Here is a 26,490-nt window from a genome sequence, read left to right as displayed (position 1 = left end):
ACTGTGCTGATCCGAAGCCAGGAGCCAGGTGCTTCTCCTGGTCTCCCATGGGGTGCAGGGCCCAAGCACTTGGGCCATCCTTCACTGCACTCCTGGGCCACAGCAGAGAGCTAGCCTGGAAGAGGGGCAACCGGGACAGAATCCGGTGCCCCAACCGGGAGTAGAACCTGGTGTGCCGGCGCCGCAAGGCGGAGGATTAGCCTATTGAGCCACGGCGCTGGTGGCTAGATACATCTTTTCTGGGTGGTGGTTCCTTTTTTTTTTTTTTTTTTTTTTTTAATAATCAGCTCCCAAACTTATTTAAAACATCCAAAAAAGGAATGGCAGAAACAACTGGGAAGCAAAACAACAACAAAAAGGTAAATAAGAAAGAACTTAATAATTTTAGCTTTCCACATGGCTCATAACAATGGATTTGTCTAAGGGAGAACAATCCAGAGCACAGCACGGCCACAAAATACACAAGGAATCACTAGTGTTGCATATTCGTGTACATTCATTTCTATTCCATAGATGATTCTGTTAGCACATTCTTACTTCTCTGTTGTGGGCCTGGCAAGCAGAAGTTCCTCAGTAAATGTCAGTGAATGAACAAACCCAAGGGTGTATAAATGACCGACTGTGTCTTTCATTAGGAACTGAATCTTCTGAAATCAGTTAAACTTGATAAGATAGCCTCACAGACAAGGAGAAACCATTCCTGTCTGCCACCTGCCTGCCAAGTCACTTGTCCAAACCAATTCTGCAGCTACAAGTGCCAAGTGGATGGGGAAGATGTACAGATGCTGCCTGGATGCATCCCAGGACCAGGCTGCCACTACGGCCCATTGTTGTATTTATGGCTGACAATGTAATTAACTGGCCTACTCCTTGTTTTTAAATTGGTCACCCTCAATGGACAGCTGCACTGGGGGTTGTACTAATCATGCCTCTGACAGGAGGGAGCTCCCCAGGCCCAGCTCAGCAGCAAGAGCCTTTGTGAGGTCATCCCTTTGCTGCCACACAGAAACCAAGCTCTGCTGGCCCCCCAGGGTCCTTTATCAGGCTCCCTCACTCCTAGGAAATACACGGAGCTTTTTTTCTGAGTGCTTCTTTTTCTGAAGTAGAATACAACGAGCAAGATCACGTTTACGTTTGGATTTTTTCAGCAAGAATTTCTTAATTATAAACTGAAATACTGCCTTTACGAATCATGAGAAAGGTGGCAGTAATCTCAGTATATATTACACAAATACAAAAGAAAGACAAAGTAGAAGAAACTTCAGAATAATGTTTGTTCATCGGTTTTTGGCTATTTTAATCCTGAACTCCCAGTTAAATTCCAAATTAAAAGTGAGGCTAGAGGTCATGTGAGGGCATCAAAAAAGGACTTAATTCACCTCTGTGTCCCAGAATCAATCACTCTATCTATATATTTCTATACCATGAGGAATGATCTCTATTTTTACCATATGATGAGGATTAGTTAGCTAATGCTTGAAATGTATTATACATCAAACAATGCTAAAGGTGTTTTCACAAGGACAGTGCCTGCTACATCATGCTAAGGCTCATTAGATGGGATATACACAGGGCTGGATTGATGGCACAGGCAACTCTCTCCCAACGCGTCTCTTTCCTCACCTATAGAATGGGAGTCCTTGTGCTTACCTGTCCATACTTCACCTGACTGGAGGAATTTCAAAAAACTCAGGTAATAGTTATGTCTTTTAGGGCTTCATTTAGGAAATCTGAGGACTGGGCCTAGTAAATCTCTAAAATTTCATGACTACTGAGGTAAATAACTTTTTGTATATTCCTAAAATTAATTTTAAAATTTGAATATGCAATGTAAGGGACATGAATTAAAATGCAAGTTTTTATTATCACAAACATCGGTGTCCAGGATTCAACAGTTTACATTTTCCTTTCTCTGGTTTGGCAATTTTCTATTCTGTTTTCCCAGTCAGACCAACAGATTGCAATGAAATCGGGTTAAACATTGATCTTCCACCCTGACATTGCATTAACTTTTATAATAAACATCTTCACTGTGTTTACATACTGCAACCAGCAGCCAATTGTCTTGCTTCTTTTAGAAGCTTCTGAATTCCAGAAGGAATTTTATCTGGAAAACTAGAATCATGCATCTGCCATGCCTTTCAATTTTGTATTTCAGATTAACTGCTCATTTTCCTCCACATGCTTAAAGCCTTCTAAGAAATTTCCTTCCCAATTCGCTTGCTAAGTGCCGGCTCTGGCTGTGATTCTATAATGAATTCACGTCTTTTCTCCTAGGTATCCTCTGTTGTCCTTGTTGTCTGGGGTCAGGATTCTGAGCCCTGACCTCCCTCCTTGTCCTGCTGCCTGAGGACAAATGGAGGCAGACCGTCGAACCTCAAGTATTCCAGATTTTGAAAACCCAACTGTCTTGAATGAGGCCAGGATTGGGGAAGAAATAAGCACTGATTGTTTTGGTAACTACACACTTCTAAAAATGATTTATTTCTCTTTAGCTTCAGGGACTAACCAGAAGCACAAGCCAGGAGGTATGCCTACAGATCTTGATCTAATACTCTCTTTTTAACATTATGTAGAATACATGTTTAGGGATCAGCTTTCTTATCTGCAAATTGAGTCAGTGCTACTTGTTTGAGGGGAATTACAGGAGGAACCAACTATCGAAAGTGAGGCTGGAAGGACACTGCTCCATGAGGTGAAGCAAAGCCTGCATTCCTGAATCTCAATCTCTCTCTGAATGCCAAGGAAATTTATCATTAAGTGCAGCACTAGCTCTCTACAGGACATTTAATATCTCATTTCTAGAGATACAGTCTACTATCAATGGTCAGGTCAGAAAATTTACTCCAAGAATCCCCTTAATTTAACAACTAAGGAGATCTTCAAAAATCTTGGATGCTTGGGAAAACATCTCATCCCGACTCACTGAAGCAGATCAGTCAAGCACAAAGCAGAGTAGCTAAAATGAAAGATGCATTAAACTGACTCTCAACATTTGCTAAGAGGGTATTTACACCAGAAATCATACTAAGCACATAACACAGAACATTTCACTGCATCATCCTTATAATAGCTCTATAAACTGTGTGTTATTATTCTTGTTTTGTGGATAGGAAAGGAGAGGCTCTGATGGACTAAATAACATGTGCACAGTCACACATCTATCACATTTGCCAAGACTATAACCCAAATCAGCCCAATTTTAAAAGCTCTTAACTACTTGGTCCTACTGCAGAACTGTCACACCAGGGTGGAGCAGTATAGAAAAGAGGTGCAGACTGGATGACGGCCTAACCTTGGATCCCATGTATTCCTCTGTACAGACTTACTTTGCTGTCCTCATAGACTATGCCACAACCAACAACTCACTGTATTGGTGTTTGGGAACAGCAAAAAAAAAAAAAGGATTTCTAGATATTAGCTCTCTTTTTACTAGATTGCCTTAAGCAAGTTACTGAATATCTTTCAACCTAATGGAAATAAAGCTAGACCTCAACATGTGAATTTTCAAAAGGATAATAAAATTAAAGAAAGGACTTTAGAACAATCCTTTATACATACTAGGTACTCAGAAAATGTTGTTGACAACTTTGTCCTTACATTTCAATCTTGTCCAATGTCTCATGCCCTCTTAAAAGCAGATACCATGCAGTATGGTGCACTTTCATGTCTCTAGACAACATGCATAACATATAGTGGGTGCTCAATGATTTAAAGACATTCAGAATTCATTTATTTGGGATCCTAAGAGATACTGTAAAATGTTAGTTTCAGAATATATATATTGATTTTAAAAAATACACATTGTTGGAGTCGGCACTGGGGTATATTGGGTAAAGCTGCCACCTGCAGCGCCAGCATCCCATATGTGCACTGGTTCTAGTTCTGGCTGCTCCATTTTCGATCCAGCTCTCTGCTATTGCCAGGGAAAGCAGCAGAAGATGGCCCAAGTCCTTGGGCCCCTGTACCTGTGTGGAGACCTGGAAGAAGCTCCCGGCTCCTGGCTTTGGATCGGAGCAACTCCGCGCATTGCAGCCAGCTGGGGAGTGAAATATTGGATGGAAGACCTTTTTCTCTCTCTCTGCCTTGCCTTCTCTCTCTGTGTAACTCTGACATTCAAATAAATAAATAAATTATATGTATTGTTTCTTACATATTATAATTGGCCTTAAATATTTTCTAAAAGAGGGTATTTTCTGGCTGTCTTTGAATCTCAGGTCAACAGAATTAGAATGTTCCATAAAGTTACATGGGCATATTTCTATCTTTCCACTGAAGTATAAAACTGCATTATAAAATGTTCTTGTCAAAATTTTATTCTCTTTACTTTCAAATATAATAAAGTGAAATATTTCTGAGGATTTTTAAAAATTTATGTATTCATTCTTAATATAAACAGAACATATCTAAGTGCATAGATACATTTCTAAGTATATATTTCCCTTTCTTCCTCTCTGGAGGATATTTGATTTAACTAACATAAATATGCTACCTAGGTATTTATTTTAAATTTTTCCTCCTCATCTTACCACATTCACTTTTTTGATTTATTTATTTTTTGAAGGCACACAGAAACACAGAAATAAAGCAATCATCGTGAAAGAATGTTAAGACAGAAAATCCCCCAGTAAAAGTACAAAAGTCCAAAGTAAACAATAGGAATATTTATGGAAAAATAGCAGGGCCAAGTCCTTACTTATTAATAGTCACCTTGAATGTAAATAGCCTCAACTCTCCAGTTAAGATACAGACTGGCTGAGTGAATTAAAAGACAAAATCCATCTATTTGCTGCCTACAAAAAACACATCTCACCAACAAAGATACATGCAGACTGGAAGTGAAAGGATGTAAAAAGATATTCTATGATAATGGGAAAACAAAAAGGCAGATGTAGCCATCCTAATATCAGACAAAATAGATTTTAACATTATGTAGTGATTAATATATTGATACAATATTGATACAATAGCAAGATGTGACTAAAATAAAAGTATATGCACCCAAATACAGGGTGCCTGGCTATCGAAAAAAGAACTGTTAATGGATCTAAAAGGAGACATAGACTCCAATACAATATTATTGGTGGACTTCAACACCATATTTTCATAAATGGATAGATCAATCAGACAGAAAATCAACACAGAAACAGCAAAGCTAATTGACACTATGGACCAACTCTACCTAACTGATATCTACACACTATTCACCCCACAGTGGAAGAACATACATTTTCTCAGCACTGCATGAAACTTTCTCTAGGAAACACCATACACTAGGCCATAAAGCAAGTCTCAGAAAATTCAAAATAATCAAAATCATACCATGCAACTTCTCTATAACAATGGATTGAAGCTCAAAACCAACAACTCAAGGATCTCAAGAAAATAAGCAAATATATGGAGATTGAAAAATAGGCTCCTAAATGAACAGTGAGTCCTAAAAGAAATCAAAAGAGAAATAAAAAATTTCTGAAAACAAATGAAGATGACAGAAACTCATATGAAAACTTATGGGATACAGCAAAAGCAGTGTTAAGAGGAAAGTTTATAGCAATTAGTGCCTATGTCAAGAAACTGGAAAGTCACCAAATAAATGAGCTGTCAGTGCATCTCAAGGCGCTGGAGAAACAACAACAAACCAAACCCCAAATTAGGAGGAATGAATTAAAATTAAGAAAGAAATAAACAAAATTGAAACAAAAAATACAAAAGATCAATGAAAGAAGACCTGTATTTTTTGAAAAAATAAACAAAATACACACAATTGGCCCAACTGATCAAGAAAAGAGAGAGAGAGAGAGAGAGAGAGAGGACCAAATCAACAAAATCAGAGATTAAAAAGGAAATATAACAATAAATACCACAGAAATAAAAAGAATTATCAGGAATTACTACAAAGAAGTCAATGCCTAAATAAATCTTTAAAAAAAGGGTGAGCTGGCACTGTGGCATAGCAGGTAAAGCTGTCACCTGCAGCACCAGCATCCCATATTGGTGCCGGTTCAAGTTCCAACTGCTCCACTTCCCATCCAGCTCTCTGCTATGGCCTTGGAAAGCAGTAGAAGATGGCCCAACTCTATAGGCCCCTACACCTGTGTGGGAGACTCGGAAGAAGCCCCTGGCTCCTGGCTTCAGATCGGTGCAGCTGTGGCCATTGTGGTCATTTGGGGAGTGAACCAGCAGATGGAAGACCTCTCTCTCTGCCTCTCTGTAACTCTGCCTTTCAAATAAATAAATAAATCTTAAAAAAAGAAGTGTATGCCAACAAATTGGGAAAACTAGAAGAAATGCATAGATTCTTGAATACATACAATCTACCTAAATTGAATCATGAAGACATAGAACACCTAAACAGACCAATAAGCAAGATGGAGATTGAAACGATAATAAAGATCCTTTCAAGAAAGAAAAGCCCAGGTCCTGACAGCTTCACTGCTGAATCCTACCAGGCATTTAAAGAAGAACCAATCCCAATTATTCTCAAGCTATTCAAAATAATTGAAAGGGAGTGAATCATCCCAACTCCTACAAAGCCTGCATCCCCTTAATTCTTAAGCCAGAAAAAGATAACACAGAAAGAGAACTATAGACCAATATCCCTGATGAACATATATGCAAAAATCCTCAACAAAATGCTAACCAATGAAATCCAACAACACATTAGAAATATCATTCCTCCAGACCAAGTGGGATTTATCCTTGGTATGCAGGGATCATTGAGTATCTGAAAATCAATAAATGTGATATACCACATAAACAAACTGAAGACCAAAAAACATATGATTATCTCAATAGAAGCAGAGAAAGCATTTGACAAAATTCAACAACATTTTATGATGAAAACCTTAACTAATTGGGTATAGAAGGAACATTCTTCAGCATAATCAAAGCAATTTATAACAAACCCACAGCCAGTATCCTAATGATTGGGAAATAATTGGAGTCATTCCCATTAAGATTTGGAACCGGAAAAGGATGCCCCCCTCACGATTGCTATTTAATGTCTTCCTGGAAGTTTTAGCTAGAGCCATCAGTCAAGAAAAAAGAAATCAAAGGGATACAAACAAAAAGGGATGGAAGAAGTCAAACTACCCCTATTTGCTGATGACATGATTCTATTTGTAAGGAGCCTAAAAGAGTCCACTAAAAGTCTATTGGAACTCATGAGAGAATTAGGTAAATAGCAGACTATAAAATTGACATACAAAAATCAATAATCTTTGGATACACATATGCCATAGCTGAGAAACAACTTCTAAGATCAATTTCACTCACAATAGCTACAAAAAAAATCTAAATAATTTGGAATAAATTAAACCAAGGATGTAAAAGGTCTCCACGATGGAAATTACAAAACATTAAAGAAAGAAATAGAAGACATAAAAAAGTGGAAAAATCATCCATGTTCATGGATTGGAAGAATCAACATCTTCTTTAAAAAAAAAAAGATTTATTTATTTATTTGAAAGTCAGAGTTACACAGAGAGAGGAGAGGCAGAGAGAGAGATCTTCCATCCGATGGTTCACTCCCCAGTTGGTTGCAACAGCTGGAGCTGTGCAGATCCAAAGCCAGGAGCCAGGAGCCAGGAGCCAAGAGCTTCTTATGGGTCTCCTGCACAGGTAGAGGGGCCCAAGGACTTGTGCCATCTTCCACTGCTTTCTCAGGCCACAGCAGAGAGCTGGATCAGAAAAAGAGCAGCCGGGACTAAAACCAGCACCCACATGGGATGTCAGCACTTAAGGCCAGGCCTTTAGCCTGTTGTACCACAGTGCCAGCCCCGGAAGAATAGACATCTTTAACATGTCCATACTACTGAAAGCAATTTATAGATTCAATGCGATCTCATTTTTAAAAAAAGACATTCTGTGCAAATATAGAAAAAAATGATACTAAAATTCATATGGAAACACAAGAGACCCTGAATAGCTAAAGAATTTTAAGCAATAAAAACAAAGCTGGAGGCATCATAATACCAGATTTCAAGACATACTACAGGGCAATTTTAATCAAAACAACCTGGTAATGGCACAAAAATAGATGTGTAGACCAATGGTCAGAATAGAAACTCCAGAAATTAATCCACATATCTACAACCAATTGATCTTTGAAAAAGGAGCAAAAATCAACCCTTGGAGCCAAGACAGTCTGTTCAACAAACTGTGCTTAGAACACTGGATCTCTACATGCGGAAGTATGAAATAAGATCCCTACCTTACACCTTACACAAAAATCCACTCAAAATGGATCAGAGACCTATATCTATGATGTGATACCATCAAATTACTAGCGAAAATTAGGGAAACCCTACAAGACATTGGCATAGGGAAAGACTTCTTGGAAAAGACCCCAGAAGTGTAGGCAATCAAAGCCAAAATTAACAACTGAGAATCTTTTGCACTGCAAAAGAAACACTCAGCAAAGTGAAGATGCAACCAATAGAATTGGAGAAAATATTTGCAAACTATGCAACTAACATGGCATTAACTTCCAGAATCTATAAAGAGCTCAAGAAACTAAACCACACACACAAAACAAAACAAAACAAAAAAACAAAAAACTAGTCAAGAAATGTGCAAAGGACCAGAACAGATATTTTTTCGAGAGGAAATTCAAATAACTAATAGACACATGAAGAAAAGCTTAGGATCACTAGTCATCAGGGAAATGCAAAACAAAACCATAGTGAGGTTTCACCTCACCCCTGTTAGAATGGCTCTCATATACATCTCCTCCCTCTCTTTTTCTCACTCTTATATTTAACAGGGATCACTTTTCAGTTAAAATTTAAACACCTAAGAATAATTGTGTGTTAATTACGGAGTTCAACCAATAGTACTAGAACAAAAACAATACTAAAATGGATAAAGATTTACATTGTACATCAACAGTCAGGACAAGAGCTGTTCAAGCCACTGTTTCTCATAGTGCCCATTTCACTTCAACAGGTTTCCCCTTTGCTGTTCAGTTAGTTGTCGCCGATCAATCCAATCAAGGTGGCATGTACCAATGCCATCTCACTAGTCCAAGTGATCATTTTCAGTTCACAATTGATCACATTGATAGGTCTAAGAGTCAAAGGGATCACACAAATAAGACAAGTGTCTGCTAATACTAACTGATAGAATCAAAAAGGGAGAGAAGGATCCAACATGGGAAGTGGGATACACAGCAGACTCATAGAATGGCAGATGTCCTAAATAGCACTCTGGCTTCAGAATCAGCCCTTAAGGCATTCGGATCTGGCTGAAGAGCCCATGAGAGTATTTTAGGCATGGAAAGCCAAGACACTCTGGCAAAAAAACAAAACAAAACCCTAAATGAAAGATTTCTGTGAGTGAGATCCCAGTGGAAAGAATGGGGCCATCAAAGATGGAGGTACCTTTCTCTGAAGGGAGGAGAGAAGTTCCACTTTGACTATGACCCTGTAGGAAAAAGATCGAAGTCGGCAAACCCTAAAGGCTTCCATAGCCCTGGCAACTCCTGACTAGAGCCTAGGGAGATTACTGACGCCATAAACAAGAGTGTCAAATTGTTAAATCAACAACAGGAGTCACTGTGTACTTACGTCTCATGTGGGATCTGTCCTTAATGTGTTGTCCAATGTGAAGTAATGCTATAACTAGTACTGAAACAGTATTTTTACACTTTGTGTTTCTCTGTGGGTACAAACTGATGAAATCTTTACTTAGTATATACTGAATCGATCTTCTGTATATAAAGATAATTGAAAATGAAAAAAAAAAAACCTTAGTGTTAAATTGGAAATTACATAGAAAATTAATCAATTCTTAAAAAAAATCATGTAGGATCTCTGTCCTTAATGTGCTGTACATTGTGATTTAATGCTATAACTAGTACTCCAACAGTATTTTTCACCTGGTGTTGCTATGTGAGGGCAAACTGTTGAAATCTTTACTTAATATATACTAAACTGATCTTCTGTATATAAAGAGAATTGAAAATGAATCTTGATTGAATGGAAGGGGAGAGGGAGCGGGAAAGGGGAGGGTTGCAGGTGGGAGGGAATTTATTGGGGGGGGGAGCCATTGTAATCCATAAGCTGTACTTTGGAAATATATATTCATTAAATAAAAGTTTTTTAAAAAAAGAATGGCTCTCATATAGAAATAAACCAACAACAAATGCTGGTGAGGATGTGGGAACAAGGGACCCTAATCTAGTGTTAGTGGGAATGTAAACTGGTGCAATTGCTGTAGAAGACAGTATGGAGATACATCAGAAACTGAATATATTGAGGGAGCGGCAAGATGGCGGAATAGGAAGGGAGCACATTGATAGTTCAGCAAGACACACAGGTTAATAAAAGTGGAGATACTGCAGGGTCAAGGAAGAGTAGGGGAAGAAACAGCAGCGGAAACTCTTCTGGAACTAGTGATTCACAGTGGACCTGCGTGGAGAGCGTGGGAGCCCAAGTTCGGGACACCAGCAGCAGACTCAACGCACCAGCGCTGGAACGCGAGGTGAGCCGAACCTCAATAGCCTGAGACACCAGCGGGCAAGCAGAAAGAGGAGACTAGAGGGAACGAGGCTTGAAACTCCATGGGGAAAAGCTCACCAGGCTAACTAGAAGAGAGAGAGGAAAAAAAACAAAAAAGTGACCGATACGGACACGAGTTTCTCTCTCTCCGCTCACCCCTCAAAGGCGAGCAAGACAAAGAGCAGGCGCCATTTTGGACATACGTCATAAGCAGGGCGACCTCAGGTCTGCACCAGCCCTGAGCCTAGCAGAAAAACCTGACTCTGGGGGGAGGGGCGGAATTACTTCCCTTTTGAATCAAAAAAAGAAAAAAGAAAGAGAGATTTACCACGCCTAACCTGGGAGTGTCATCTTTGACACACCCTCAACCCTGAGGAACCAAACACAGCTCTCAGTCCACGCTCATCTCAAGCCTCTAAGGCTCCACCAAAAGCAGACAGTCCACTTAATATAGAGCCATAGTGTAACAAGAAAAAGCACCACAGTGAAGAAACCAAATATCTCCAACATGCCATACAACAAACGCAAAAACCGAGGTAACAAGAACAAGGAAGACACCATGATGCAGAAGAGAGAATATCAGACTTAGAAGACAGAGAACAGGAAAGGAAACAGGCAAACCAAAGAAAAGAAGAAGAAATTAGAAATCTAAAAAATATTGTCTGGAATCTACAGGATACTATTAAAAAACCTAATATTCCGGTTCTAGGAGTTCCTGAAGGCATGGAGAGGGAGAAAGGATTAGAAGGCATTTTCAGTGAGATACTAGCAGAAAATTTCCCAGGTTTGGAGAAGGACAGAGGCATCTTAGTACAGGAAGCTTATAGAACCCCTAATAAACATGACCAAAAGAGATCCTCACCACGACACATTGTAATCAAACTCACCACAGTGAAACATAAAGAAAAGATTCTAAAAGGTGCAAGGGAGAAACGTCAGATTACTCTCAGAGGATCTCCAATTAGACTCACAGCAGACTTCTCAGCAGAAACCCTACAAGCTAGAAGGGAATGGCGAGACATAGCCCAGGTACTAAGAGAGAAAAACTGCCAGCCCAGAATATTATATCCTTCAAAGTTCTCATTTGTGAATGAAGGTGAAATTAAGACTTTTCATAGCAAACAGAAACTGAAAGAATTTGTTGCCACTCATCCTGCCCTGCAAAAGATGCTTAAAGATGTCTTACACACAGAAACACAGAAACATGGTCACCAATATGAAAGAAGGTAAAGGAAGGAAACCTCACAGCAAAAGATCATAGGAAGCTCAATTTCTCTTTGACATAGAATTACACTCTGATGCTCTGTTAAAGCAATGTGTTAAAGTAATCTAAAAACAAAAAGCAATTCAAATCAATTGGCAATCTACAAAAAGAGTTAAAGATTTTAAAAGCTATTATTAAAATTGCTATCTTGGTCTATTATGCTATGTTATATGTGTGTACATATTGTATGTCCACATAGGAAATTTTATTAAGAGTTTTATTTTAAATGGCTTATAGATAAGACTGTCCATAAATTTAAGCTGCTAAAATCAATCAAAGATACATTTTAATTTGTGTGACCTGAATCTGTGTATCATATGTTTTAAACTTGTTGGTAGAAAGAAACTAAAAACATTTTATATGGTTGTGCTTAAGTTTACTGGTTAAACAAACTACACAATCTTAGATATTTAAGAGGTGTTTTCAAATACATGATTCTTAAAATTTATAGAAGGCATTGGACCTTCTGGTAAATGTTTTCTTAAGTTGTTATCTAATGGTTGAAACGGTTTGCTAAGTATTCATGTAATATTGCTATTGTCAGCAAGCGATCTAGGACTTGCTCCCTAATTTTCTTTTCTAAGCCCAACTTGTTGTTTCATTTCTCTATTCTCTTCAAGGTAGGAAACTAATTCTATTATAAAGGAATCTGTAAGACGCACAATTTAATCTTTAGACCTTATAAAAGAGATGGCTAACATTTTTCTGTAATAGCATAGCCAAAATAAGAATTTAAATAATAATCTCATAGCTAGATTCACTTTGCCATCAGCGAAGTATACAGTAAGTAGAAAAAACCTCCCTTTCAGACCAAAGGGAAAGAAAGTTTTAAAGTGAGAATATAATTTTCCTCATGGGCATTGTTTACCTTAGAAAAACTACTACAGAACATGCCTGTGACTATAGACTTGTAGTTCAGGCCACTGAAGATTAGAGATGGGATACGGGCACTCCCTTGACTTGCATCCTCTGGTCTGCTTTAACACAAACCAGGAGGAAAAGAAAGCTAGGCATCAGAAGCAATGGGTGGCAGGCCTATTAATGGCTGATCTGTACAGTGATCTGCCCTCAAGGAGACCCAACAGGCCAGTTCACTGCAGTGGCTTTCAATGTGGTAAGCCTGGGCTTCAGCAGAAGTCAGCTTGTGAAGAGCCCTGGCAGCTCTGCCAAGAGTTGGATCACTGGAAATGGACCTGCCCTGGAGTCGAAGGATGCCCAGGTCAGAGCCACAGATCTTATTGGCTCTAAGCTGAAAAGCCCTTCACTCAGCCCAACTTCCAAAGTGACCACTGCAGCTGAGGGGATGGTCAAGTAGGGTCAGCAACATTGCAGGCAGAACTGTAAATTTCTTATTAGAGATGCCACCTGCCTTTACCTGGCCAGCTCTCCTCCCAGCCCAGCCAAGTAATGAAAGTCAACAGAGTGCCTTCCCCTAGGAGGTTCACACCTCCCTTAGGATATACCCCATGTGAAGAGATACATAGGTCTGGGCCTCTGAATTTACAAGGCCTAAAGCCCACCAGATTATTATCAAGCCCCTTCTATCAGGTTCTATTTGCCTCTCAATCAGAAAACTTAATTGTAGCTTAGACAGCACCTTTCTTAACACATCTAATAATGACTCTGTCCTTTGTTCTAGACCCTGTCTAGCACACTTGGGCCTCATTCCTTTGTAATCATAACCTCTACTCTACCACCAATGGCTCTACTCCCAACCTGTGTGTCCTGATGGTCCTCTTCCCCTCTTAATGCTGTATAATTGTTCAAACCTGGTAAATGCCACTCTTAGGATCATTGGTTACTATCCTCACTCTGTCTTTTATGACCTTGTCTAAATATAATCAGAGTCGGCAAACTTGGAAGGCTTCCATAGCCTTGGCAACTCATGACGACAGCCTAGGGTGGTTACTGGCACCATAAACTAGAGTGTCAATTTGTTGGGTCAACAACAAGAGCCACTGTGTACTTGCTCCTCATGTGGGATCTCTGTCCTTAATATGCTGTACATTTTGATTTAATGCTATAACTAGTACTCCAACAGTATGTTTCACTTTGTGTTTCTATGTGGGTGCAAACTGTTGAAATCTTTATACTAAATTGATCTTCTGTATATAAAGAGAATTGAAAATGAATCTTGATGTGAATGGAAGGGGAGAGGGAGCGGGAGAGGGGAGGGTTGTGGGTGGGAGGGAAGTTATAGGAGGGGGAAGCCATTGTAATCCATAAGCTGTACACTGGAAATTTATATTCATTAAATAAAAGTTAAAAATAAAATAAAAAAAAAGAAACTGAATATAGACCTACATATGACCCAGCCATCTCACTCCTAGGAAACTATCCTAGGTAAATGAAATCAGCATATGAAAGAATGATCTGCACCTCCATGTTCGTCTCAGCTCAATTTACAAAAGCTAAGATATAGAATCAACCCAGATGTCCAATAGCTGAACACTAGAACACACTATGGAATACTACACAGCTGTAAAAATGAAATCATGTCATTTGCAAGAAAATGGATGCAACTGGAAACCATTATACTTAGTGAAATAAACCAGTCACAAAAAGACAAAAGCATATGATCTCTGTGATCTGTGATAACTAACAAAGTACCAAAATTCAATCTGTAGGAATGAAACTGAAACTCTGAGATGTGATGATTTTGAATGGTGCTTGCCTTGACTGTTGAGGAACAATATTTTTTTTCATTTTTTCTTCATATTAATCAGTGAACTCTTCAGTTAGTTTAGGGTTAATCTTAAGAGTATCAAAATTAACTGACATTGACCTCTGTAAAAAATAAGAATGGGAAAAGAAGAGGGAGGAGGAAGAAAGGTGGGAGTATGGGTGGGAGGATGTGGGGGGGAAGAATCATCATTTCCCCAAATCTGTATTTATTAAATGCATAAAGTTGTATTCCTTAAACAAAATGTAAAGAAGCAGAATCAGGTTAACCCAATCGTGGGCTTCACTGACATAACTATTGAATGAGATGTACAGCAAGTGCTCCAAGTTAATCAGGTAAATTGATTAAACAGGAAAGAATATATTTCTGACTTTTACAGGAAGTAAAACACCATTTTAATAGAGAAAAAAAAAGATCTAAAAAATCTAAGAATCCCTGGGAAAAGAGCACTTATATTATCCCAGATCAGAGCAAAGCACTGTAACATGAAGCATAACTTCATTCGGTCTTCCTATCTGGAGGTATATAAGAACAAATGTGACAGCTATAAAGGTGACATTAACCATGGGAAATTTTAAGACAAATGAAAATTACATATTATACATGTGGCTGTTTGGATCTTGTTGAATTTCCATGGCACTTTAAAAACTGTCAGATCAGTTTGTAAGGACATAGAGTCATCAATGGTAGTATATGTAGTATCATTTCTATTGTGTAAGTTCTTTCACATGCTTTTTTGATTATCCAGTAAACAATATTATGTATACAATAAATGGGAATTCTTCTGTGTTAGTGTAATTGAAGCAGCATTGTGCTTGTTGTAAAGAGTAGTGGTTTTAATCAGAATTTTGTTACAAGCAGATAAAATATAAATGGATATTCTTTTTGCATTTGGACATGCAACCTGTGTATTCATAATGACAGTGTTGATGTTAAGCACATGCAACTCAGCACTGATTTCTTCCTTGGTACAAGAAGCAGGATCCAGAGGGAGTAGTAACATGGAAAAGAGGCTGGCCTTATATTGTAAGGGAATGAGACATAAGGTATGTGAGGAAAAATTTCCAAGATATCTGTGCTGTTTTAGTAAGAATGTTTCTGGGAAATATACATATTGTTAAGAATAGAAAATCTTTTTTTTTTAACTTTTATTTAATGAATATAAATTTCCAAAGAATAGCTTGTGGGTTACAATGGCTTCCCCCCTCCCATAACTTCCCTCCCGCCCGCAACCCTCCCCTTTCCCGCTCCCTCTCCCCTTCCATTCATGTAAAGATTCATTTTCAATTCTCTTTATATACAGAAGATCAGTTTAGTATATATTAGGTAAAGATTTCAACATTTTGCCCACCTAGCAGCGTAAAGTGAATAAACTTCCATTGGATTACTAATTATAGCATTAAATAGCAATGTACAGCACATTAAAGACAGAGATCCTACATAATTTTTTTTTCAAATTAATTAATTTTCTATGCCATTTCCATTTTAACACCAGGTTGTTTTTTTTTTTCATTTCCTATTATCTTTATATACAGAAGATCGATTCAGTATATAATTAGTAAAGACCTCATCAGTTTGTACCCACACAGAAACACAAAGTGTAAAAATACTGTTTCAGTACTAGTTATAGCATCACTGCACATTAGACAACACATTGAGGACAGATCCCCCATGGGATGTAAGTACACAGTGACTCCTGTTGCTGACTTAACAATTTGACACTCCTGTTCATGGCGTCAGTAATCTCCCTAGGCTCTAGTCATGAGTTGCCAGGGCTATGGAAGCCTTTAGGGTTCGCTGACTTTGATCTTATTCCGATAGGGTCATAGTCAAAGTGGAAGTTCTCTCCTCCCTTCGGAGAAGGGTACCTCCTTCTTTGGTGGCCCCGTTCTTTCCACTGGGATCTCACTCACAGAGATCTTTCATTTAGGTCTTTTTTTTTTTTTTTTCCGTGATATCTTGGCTTTCCATGCCTGCTATACTCTCATGGGTTCTTCCGCCAGATCCGAATGCCTTGAGGGCTGATTCTGAGGCCAGAGTGTTGTTTAGGACATCTGCCATTCTATGAGTCTGCTGTGTATCCCGGTTCCCATGTTGGATCTTTCTCTCCCTTTTTTATTCTATCAGTTAGTATTAGCAGTTACTTGTCTTGTTTGTGTGATCTCTTTGACTCTTAGACCTATCAGAGCTATCAATTGTGAGCTGATATTGATCACTTGGACTAGTGCGATGGCATTGGTACATGCCACCTGGGTGGGATTGTGTGGGAATCCCCTGGCACCTTTCTGACTACACCATTTGCGGCCAGTCCGATTGAGCATGTTCCAAATTGTTCATCTCCTCCCTCTCTTTTTCCACTCTTAGATTTAACAGGGATCACTTTTCTGTTAAAATTTAAACTCCTAAGGATAATTGTGCATTAATTACTGAGTTCAACCAATAGTACTAGAACAACAACAACAACAACAAATACTAAAAAGGATAAAGTATTACATTGTACATCTAAAGTAGATGCAAAAATACTCAATAAAATTCTGGCCAATAGAATGCAACAACACATCAGAAAGATCATCCACCCAGACCAAGTGGGATTCATCCCCGGTATGCAGGGATGGTTCAATATTCGCAAAACAATCAACGTAATACACTACATTAACAGACTGCAGAAGAAAAACCATATGATTCTCTCAATAGACGCAGAGAAAGCATTTGATAAAATACAACACCCTTTCATGATGAAAACTCTAAGCAAACTGGGTATGGAAGGAACATTCCTCAATACAATCAAAGCAATATATGAAAAACCCACGGCCAACATCCTATTGAATGGGGAAAAGTTGGAAGCATTTCCACTGAAATCTGGTACCAGACAGGGATGCCCACTCTCACCACTGCTCTTCAATATAGTTCTGGAAGTTTTGGCCAGAGCCATTAGGCAAGAAAAAGAAATTAAAGGGATACAAATCGGGAAGGACGAACTCAAACTATCCCTCTTTGCAGATGATATGATTCTTTATTTAGGGGACCCAAAGAACTCTACTAAGAGACTGCTGGAACTCATCGAAGAGTTTGGCAAAGTAGCAGGATATAAAATCAATCCACAAAAATCAACAGCCTTTGTATACACAGGCAATGCCACAGCTGAAGAAGAACTTCTGAAATCAATCCCATTCACAATAGCTACAAAAACAATCAAATACCTTGGAATAAACTTAACCAAGGACGTTAAAGATCTCTACGATGAAAACTACAAAACCTTACAGAAAGAAATAGAAGAGGATACCAAAAAATGGAGAAATCTTCCATGCTCATGGATTGGAAGAATCAATATCATCAAAATGTCGATTCTCCCAAAAGCAATTTATACATTCAATGCAATACCCATCAAGATCCCGAAGACATTCTTCTCAGATCTGGAAAAAATGATACTGAAATTCATATGGAGACACAGAAGACCTTGAATAGCCAAAGCAATCCTGTACAACAAAAACAAAGCCGGAGGCATCACAATACCTGATTTCAGGACATACTACAGGGCAGTTGTTACCAAAACAGCATGGTACTAGTACAGAAACAGATGGATAGACCAATGGAACAGAATAGAAACACCAGAAATCAATCCAAACATCTACAGCCAACTTATATTTGACCAAAGATCCAAATATAATCCCTGGAATAAGGACAGTCTATTCAATAAATGGTGCTGGGAAAATTGGATTTCCACATGCAGAAGCTTGAAGCAAGACCCATACCTATCACCTTACACAAAAATTCACTCAACATGGATTAAAGACTTAAATCTACGACCCGAAACCATCAAATTATTAGAGAGCATTGGAGAAACCCTGCAAGATATAGGCACAGGCAAAGACTTCCTGGAAAATACTCCAACAGCACAGGCAGTCAAAACCAAAATTAACATTTGGGACTGCATCAAATTGAGAAGTTTCTGAACTTCAAAAGAAACAGTCAGGAAAGTGAAGAGGCAACCGACAGAATGGGAAAAAATATTTGCAAACTATACTACAGATAAAGGGTTGATAACCAGAATCTACAAAGAAATCAAGAAAATCCACAACAACAAAACAAACAACCCACTTAAGAGATGGGCCAAGGACCTCAATAGACATTTTTCAAAAGAGGAAATCCAAATGGCCAACAGACACATGAAAAAATGTTCAAGATCACTAGCAATCAGAGAAATGCAAATCAAAACCACAATGAGGTTCCATCTCACCCCGGCGAGAATGGCTCACATTCAGAAATCTACCAACAACAGATGCTGGAGAGGATGTGGGGAAAAAGGGACACTAACCCACTGTTGGTGGGAATGCAAACTGGTTAAGCCACTATGGAAGTCTGTCTGGAGATTCCTCAGAAACCTGAACATAACCCTACCATACAACCCAGCCATCCCACTCCTTGGAATTTACCCAAAGGAAATTAATTTGGCAAATAAAAAAGCCATCTGCACACTAATGTTTATTGCAGCTCAATTCACAATAGCAAAGACCTGGAATCAACCCAAATGTCCATCAACAGTAGACTGGATAAAGAAATTATGGGACATGTACTCCATAGAATACTATACAGCAGTAAGAAACAACGAAACCCAGTCATTTGCAACAAGATGGAGCAATCTGGAAGACATCATGCTGAGTGAATTAAGCCAGTCCCAAAGAGACAAATATCATATGTTTTCCCTGATCGGTGACTACTGAGCGCCAAAGGGGAAACCTGTTAAGTGAAATGGACACTATAAGCTCCTGTCATGACTTTAGAAGAATAGAAAATCTTAAAAGAAACTTACAGGGCAGAGGATAGGAGGTAATGTTCCTTCCTACAAAGGAAAAAAATTAAACCTATTGCAAAATCTTTAGAGAAAATAAGCATTCAAGAAGAGGGTAAAGTGAAATATTGAATTGAAAGAACAAAATAATCAACCTAGTATCCAGAAAAATAATCCTCAGGCAAACAAAAACAGAAAATTCATTTCCAGCAGATATGCACTACAACGTACATTAAAAGATGTTTTTCAGGAAAAGGAACAATATGAACTTTTATTTTAATCGAACGTTTTCCTTCTTTGTGCTTCCTGTATATAGATTTCAGATTATGAACAATTCCACACCTACCAATTTCCATGAAAAACACAATCCACATCGAGAGAAACAAAAAAATATGGTAATTTTACATCTACTGAAGAAAAAGAATAAATAGTAACCTTTAAGAAAACACATAGCTGTCTCAGATCATTTCCATGACTTCTACTAAACACTTAAGGAGGAAATGATACAATACATTACAATATTTTTGATAAAAACAGAAGGATCATGAAAATTCCATAAATAATTCTATAAGGTGTACATCAATCTAATTTCAAAGCCAAATAAAGAGATTACAAGAAATGAATATACAAGATAAAGTCTCTCATGAGCTAAAGTATTCAACAAAATATTAGCAAATCCAACAACCTATAAAAAGAATTGTATACCACAACTAAATGGGATTTATTCAAGGTATACAAAGCTGGTTAAACATTCCAAAAGCAATCAATAAAATCTACCATATTACAGGTTATTAAAAAACAATATTACATGTGACAATAAATATTTGAAGTTACATATTTTATATAATCTTATACATAATTCATATATAATCTAAAATATGTATACAATTTAATGTACTTAAAAGAAGATAATAATTACTAATGTCAGGAACAAATTTCTTTTATAGATTTTATTAGAAAAGATAATATAGCTTTGTGTCAATACATATTAAGAAAATTCAATTAAAATCTATTTTTCAAAACAACAAAGTAAAAAATCTGAATAGCTCCTTATCTATGTAACAGATTGAAACCACAACTAAAACCTACAATAACATTAAAGTTAGATCATAGTTAAACAATTTCAGCATGAGTTCTTCCTAGTAGCTTAAGAAAAACAACCATCCATATAAATTAGTTCAGAAAAATCAGAAAGTAAAAATGTAAAATTCCATGATTGTTTTTTTAAAATCAACATAATATTGAAACCAAAATTTGTCTAGTTCTTCCTAAGGAAACTTATGAGCTAATATTTCTCAAAAAAGATGAAAAATTTGAAAATGTATGAATAAATAAAACTCAAATACAGATAAACAGAATAGTACATAACAGCAAAATTGTATTTGTTCTAAAAAGAAAGGTTGCCTTAATGTTCTAAAATTAAAGTAATTCACATTAACAAAATAAAAAGGAAAAATTATATGGTTATCTCAATTAGATACAGAAAAAAGTCTTTGAAATAAGTAAGATCTGCCGGCACCGTGGCTCACTAGGCTAATCCTCTGCCTGTGGCGCCGGCACCCAGGTTCTAGTCCCAGTTGGGGTGCCAGTTCTGTCCCGGTTGTTCCTCTTCCAGTTCAGCTCTCTGCTGTGGCCTGGGAGTGCAGTGGAGGATGGCCCAAGTGCTTGGGCCCTGCACCCGCATGGGAGACCAGGAGGAAGCACCTGGCTCCTGGCTTCAGATAGGCTCAGCGCACCAGCTGTAGTGGCCATTTGGGGGGTGAACTAGCGGGAGGAAGACCTTTCTCTCCATCTATCTCTCTCACTGTCTAACTCTGTCTGTCAAAAAAATTAAATAAATAATTTTTTAAAAAAGAAATAAGTAAGATCCATCACTAAAATACTTTAGAAAACTAAAATTAGAAGAAAAAACTTCCTTACCTTAAAAAAAAAAAAAAAAGCTTTCCACAAAAAAACATCTACCACAATTATACTTGTTGCTATAGTATTAAAACTTTTCCTCCTGGGGTTGGCACTGCAGCATAGTAAGTTAAGCCTGCACTTGCAGCGCTGACATCCCATATAGGTACTGGTGTGTATCCTGGCTGCTTCTCTTCCAATCAAGCTCTCTGCTATGGCCTGGGAAACAGCAGAAGATGGCCCAAGTCCTTAGGCCCCTGCACCTCTCTGGGAGATCTGGAAGAAACTCCTGTCTACTGGTTTCAGATCAGTTATGCTCCCGCTGTTGTGGCCATTGGGAAGTGAACTAGTGGATGGAAGACCTTTCTCCCTCTCCCCTTCCTCCTCCTCCCCCTCTCCCTTCTTCTCCCTCTCCCTCTCTGTAACTCTATCTCTTAAGTAAGTAAATAAATAATTAAAAATAAATCCTTTGGCCGGCACTGCGGCTCACTAGGCTAATCCTCTGCCTGTGGTGCCAGCACCCGGGTTCTAGTCCTGGTTGGGGTGCCAGATTCTTTCTCGGTTGCTCCTCTTCCAGTCCACCTCTCTGCTGTGGCCCGGGAGTGCAGTGGAGGATGGCCCCAGTGCTTGGGCCCTGCACCTGCATGGGAGACCAGGAGGAAGCACCTGGCTCCTGGCTTCAGATAGGCGCAGTGCACTGGCCGCAGCATGCCAGCCGTAGCGGCCATTTAGGGGGTGAACCAATAGAAAAAGGAAGACCTTTCTCTCTCTCTCTCTCTCTCACTGTCTAACTCTGCCTGTCAAAAAAAAAAATCCTTTATTAAAAAAAATTTTTTCCTCCTGGGACTAGGAAGGTTATATGCATGTACTCTATCATCACTTTTATTCATCCCCCTATTGAAGAACCCTACTAATTCAATAAAGACAAAATTAAAAAAAAAAAAGGAGGAAAAATAAAGAAAGAGGTACAGGGAGACAGGGAAGACACTAGACTAGGAAGAACTAGAAGGATTTTAACAGGCATGCCAAGTGAGAAGACCAAACGTTCCAGTGAAGATATGAGCGGCAGAGACGCAAATCAACATTTGAATTTCACTATGACTATGGGCAAGTTACTTATTCCCCCTGAGCTTCAGTGTTCTCATCTACAGTATTAGTACAATACTAATGCCTTTTTCATCAGGTTGCTGTAATGATTAACTAAAAATAATGGACATAAAATGCTAAATATTGCCTGATGTGGAGTAGGCACTCAGTACATATTAACCAGGACGAAGATGAATGTGTTAGAGTACTACAAAATCCTCCATCAACAGTCTTCCATTATAAGACCCGTTTAAGTTACTTTAGCCCTGTCCCAATAATGTCTTACTAGTTGAAGAGAAGCTTCCATCTGATATGATGGTGTTCTCTTCGGTAGGCTTGTGTGTACACTCATTCGGTCCATAAAATATAACCTGTTCCAGATAAGTTGTCATATGACATTTTCACTGATGATAATTGACATTTTACCTCCTAACACATCAAAGTCTTCATTAAAGGTGCAATTCTTTGTATTTTGACATCAATCCATATGCTACAGTATTCTCTTCTAACTTTAATTTCTTAGGCATGTAAAATTTAGAATCTATAATTTACCATGTACTATGTAATAATATAGAGATAAAAGATAAGTTGATAAAACAGATACACTGAGAGATTAGTGAAATATTGAATGATGATATATTATGATAGACAAAATTCTAGGAATTTTTAGAAGCACAGAAAAATACCTCAACCATGCTAGTCAACAGCAGAGGATTATAAGAAAGAATGTGGAATGTCCAGAGAATGTGACACCAAGCTGAGTTTAACATAAAAAAAAGAAATTAGCCAAATTTGAATGAGAGGTGATTCTAAGGAACTTGCACTCAGACAAAGTGGTAGAACTATGCTATGTTAAGGGAAATACAAGTGGTTCAACAAGGTCACCCTCTTGCATTTGAACGATTGATGCTTATATAATAATCTCAAATTTAATATTTACTTCCAAAGTATTACATGTGGAGTTAAAACTGCATATGCTCTTATTGACTCATTATCAATAAAAAAGATAATGGATAGCAAATACATGATTTATCAGCCAACTAAATTCCACTGTGAACAGGAAGTGCCATATTTTTAAGACTTACTTTTACATTTTGCCTGGTAACCACAATCCTAATCAGCTGATATATCTTAGGGGGGCTAGCTAAGGAATATTTATATTGCACTTTTGTACACTCAGCAATTATCTCATATTCCCAGTCAGCCTATTCAATATCATATATACCTTTAATTCTATCCTCTAGAAAAATGATATGGTTGAAAGGAGGACCAAGGAGCAGGAATAGAGGCAATTTATTCCTGACACATTTTTGTGCTGTGACCCTGTATTTAATGCGCTTCATCCAAGAATGAAAAAGCATTTTCATCCTGCAAAAAAACTGGATTATTTTAGGTGAAAAACTATGTACTATGTTTTTTAAATCATATGAATTTCAGGATTATATGAAACCCACCCAAAAAACAATGAATAGTTACCTATCAAACACCATTCAGCTAAAGTAATTCTTAACCTGTGTTTCAAATCTGAATCCTTGACAATTTTAGTGAATCTACTCAGATAAGTCTCTTGATTAAAACCCACTTTTTAGTTTCTTTTATTTGGGACATTACTTTTTTAAAAAACTCAGTATTACATGAGAATGAAGAACTGCACACATGAAGTAAGAACTTTTAATTTGTTAGGAGCGATAATAAGCCTGGCAAGATTTTCAAGAATTACAACTAGTATTCATATTGATTGTGATACTAACTTCCAGGCCACCCACATTAAGGAACTGATACATCAAAACTTGTCTGAATGTTCACATTCTGAATTATGTTTGTGCTATGCTGATTTGTAATAAATGGTGCCTAATTTCAACTTCTTTGCTAAAAAGTACTCAAACTTCAGATTTCACCAATAGTATTTCTATATTTCTATAATTTTATGCTGATAAACAAGCAATTCTGTAATTCAAAGTGTACTTTATTTCCATATACTCTGCAAAAATGCCAATCATACTCGCTGTGGCCTGGGGATGACATCCCTTGTACATTTTCTGATCTCTGCTATGGTGTTCTGCATGTGTTCTCTTAAGTAGCTGAATTATTGGCAGACAGAAGGACGAGACTTTCAATATTGCACTTGAAAATAGCTCCACACTATGAAAAATATTAGACGCTAGGATGCTATTTTTTCCATTAACAGAGGTAACTAAATTTTAATGTAATTGTACATTGGAATACTAAGAAGTAATAATAATAAACAACTGGATAAAACTCATGTAACCTGGATAAAACTCATGTAAGTATTATTGAGCAAAAGAAGCTTGAAACAAAAGACTGTATACTAACTATATAACTAATATCTATGCTATTAGAAGTTAAAATATTGAGTGCTTTTGAACACAGGTCCAAGAACACAGGGGATCTGACAAAGGTTGGGTTTCTTAAAAAAGAGATACAAACATAGATGTTTGTGAAACATCTATTTGTTTGTGAAAAATCTATTGAGCTATACTACATTTGGAAACTTTTCTGTATGTACCATAGATTTTCATTTTTAAAAGATGTATTTATTTATTCAGAGTTTCAGAGAGAGAGAGAGGGGGAGAGAGAGAGAGATTTACCATCCTCTGGTTTACTTCCCAAATGTCTCCATCAGCTATGGTTGGGGCACGCTGAAGCCAGGAACCATGAATTCGATTAGGTCTCCCATATGAATGACAGGAAGCCAAGCACCTGAGGCATTATCCACTGCCTCCCAGGCACATAAACAGGGAACTGGATTGGAAGTTGAGTACCCAATGAACAGGCATTTTAATACATGATGCTGACTTCGTAAACTGTGGCTTACCAGCCAGCTTCAGATTTTGATTTTGAACATTGTTTGTGGACATAGTAATGTATACAGAATACATAGAAAAATCATCAAACACAAAATTATTTTGAAGAATTAATTGAGTTCAGATATTCAACTAAAGAAAACTATCTAGGCATAAAGAATTAAATCTGCAATATTAAAAGGGAAATGAGTTATCTTTTTCTCAAAAAAATCTTAAATAATAATGAATGCCATAAGCACATGTTACCAAAATCACTGAATTTGAAGGCTAAAGAACAACTTTCAGAAATTCAAGCTTCTGGTACCAAATTTGAAATTCAGAATACTGCTCCTAGAAAAGAAAACTAGTGGAAATGCTGAACAAAACAAATTTCAAAAATATGAAAGACAGGTTGAGCACAGGCACAGAGGGTAATCCACTGCTTCAGACTCCAGTTCAAGAGCGGATACTCTGCATGGCAGATCCAGCTTCCTGTTAATGTGCCTGGGAAACAGCAGAGGAGAACTCATGCATTTGAAATGCTTCTTATGGAACTCTACAAAAGATATTCATTGTTATATAGGTTGGCACAAGCTCACTTGGACTTACCTCCAATGGTGGAACTAGAAATGTGCCAGGGGATTTCAACTCAATCTTACCAAGGAGGCAGGTACCAATGCCAGCGCACTTGGTAAAGTGATAAGTATACATACACAACCGATCAAAAAGGGTATGTGTCAAAGAGATTTTACAAATAAGACCAGTGTAAGCAAATAATGAAGGACAGAATTAAAAGGGAGAATATGATCCTGCGGGGGAAGCAGGACACACAGCAGACTCATAGAATGGCAAATACCCAAAACAGCACTCCTGCCTCAGAATCAACCCTTGGGCATTTGGATCTGGCTAAAAGGTCCATGAGAGTCTCACAGGCATGGAAAGCCATGACACGGTGGCAAAAAACAATCTAAATGAAAGATCCTGGTGAACAAGACCCCAGCAGAAGGAACAGGCCATCAAGGAGAGAGGCGCCTTTCTCCGAAGGGAGGAAGGAACCTCCACTGTGATACGGCCTTGACTAAACAAGTTCAGAGTCGGTGAACTCAAGGGGCTTCCATAGCCTAAACAGCTCATAGCAAGAGTCTCGGGTGATTGCTGACGTCATAAATAAGAGTGCCAAGTGTTAAATCAACAACGGGAGTCACTGGGTACATGCTCCCCATGTAGGATCTCTGTCCTTAATGTGTTTTACTATAAAACGTAAAAATACTACTAGTCGAACAGTACCCTATACCTTGTGCGGTTGTGTGAGTGCAGCCTGTTGAAACTCTTGCTTAGTATATACTAAGTTGATCTTCAGTATATGAAGGTAATTGAAAATGAAACTCGATAAAGGGCAGGATGGGAGAGGGAGAGGGGAGGGCCACGGGAGGGAGGGAGGTTGGTGGGGGAAGCCACAACAATAC

The sequence above is a fragment of the Lepus europaeus genome, chromosome 8 (genome assembly GCF_033115175.1).
Source record: "Lepus europaeus isolate LE1 chromosome 8, mLepTim1.pri, whole genome shotgun sequence".
NCBI lineage: Eukaryota > Metazoa > Chordata > Mammalia > Lagomorpha > Leporidae > Lepus > Lepus europaeus.
Note: the sequence above shows the minus strand (reverse complement) of the source record.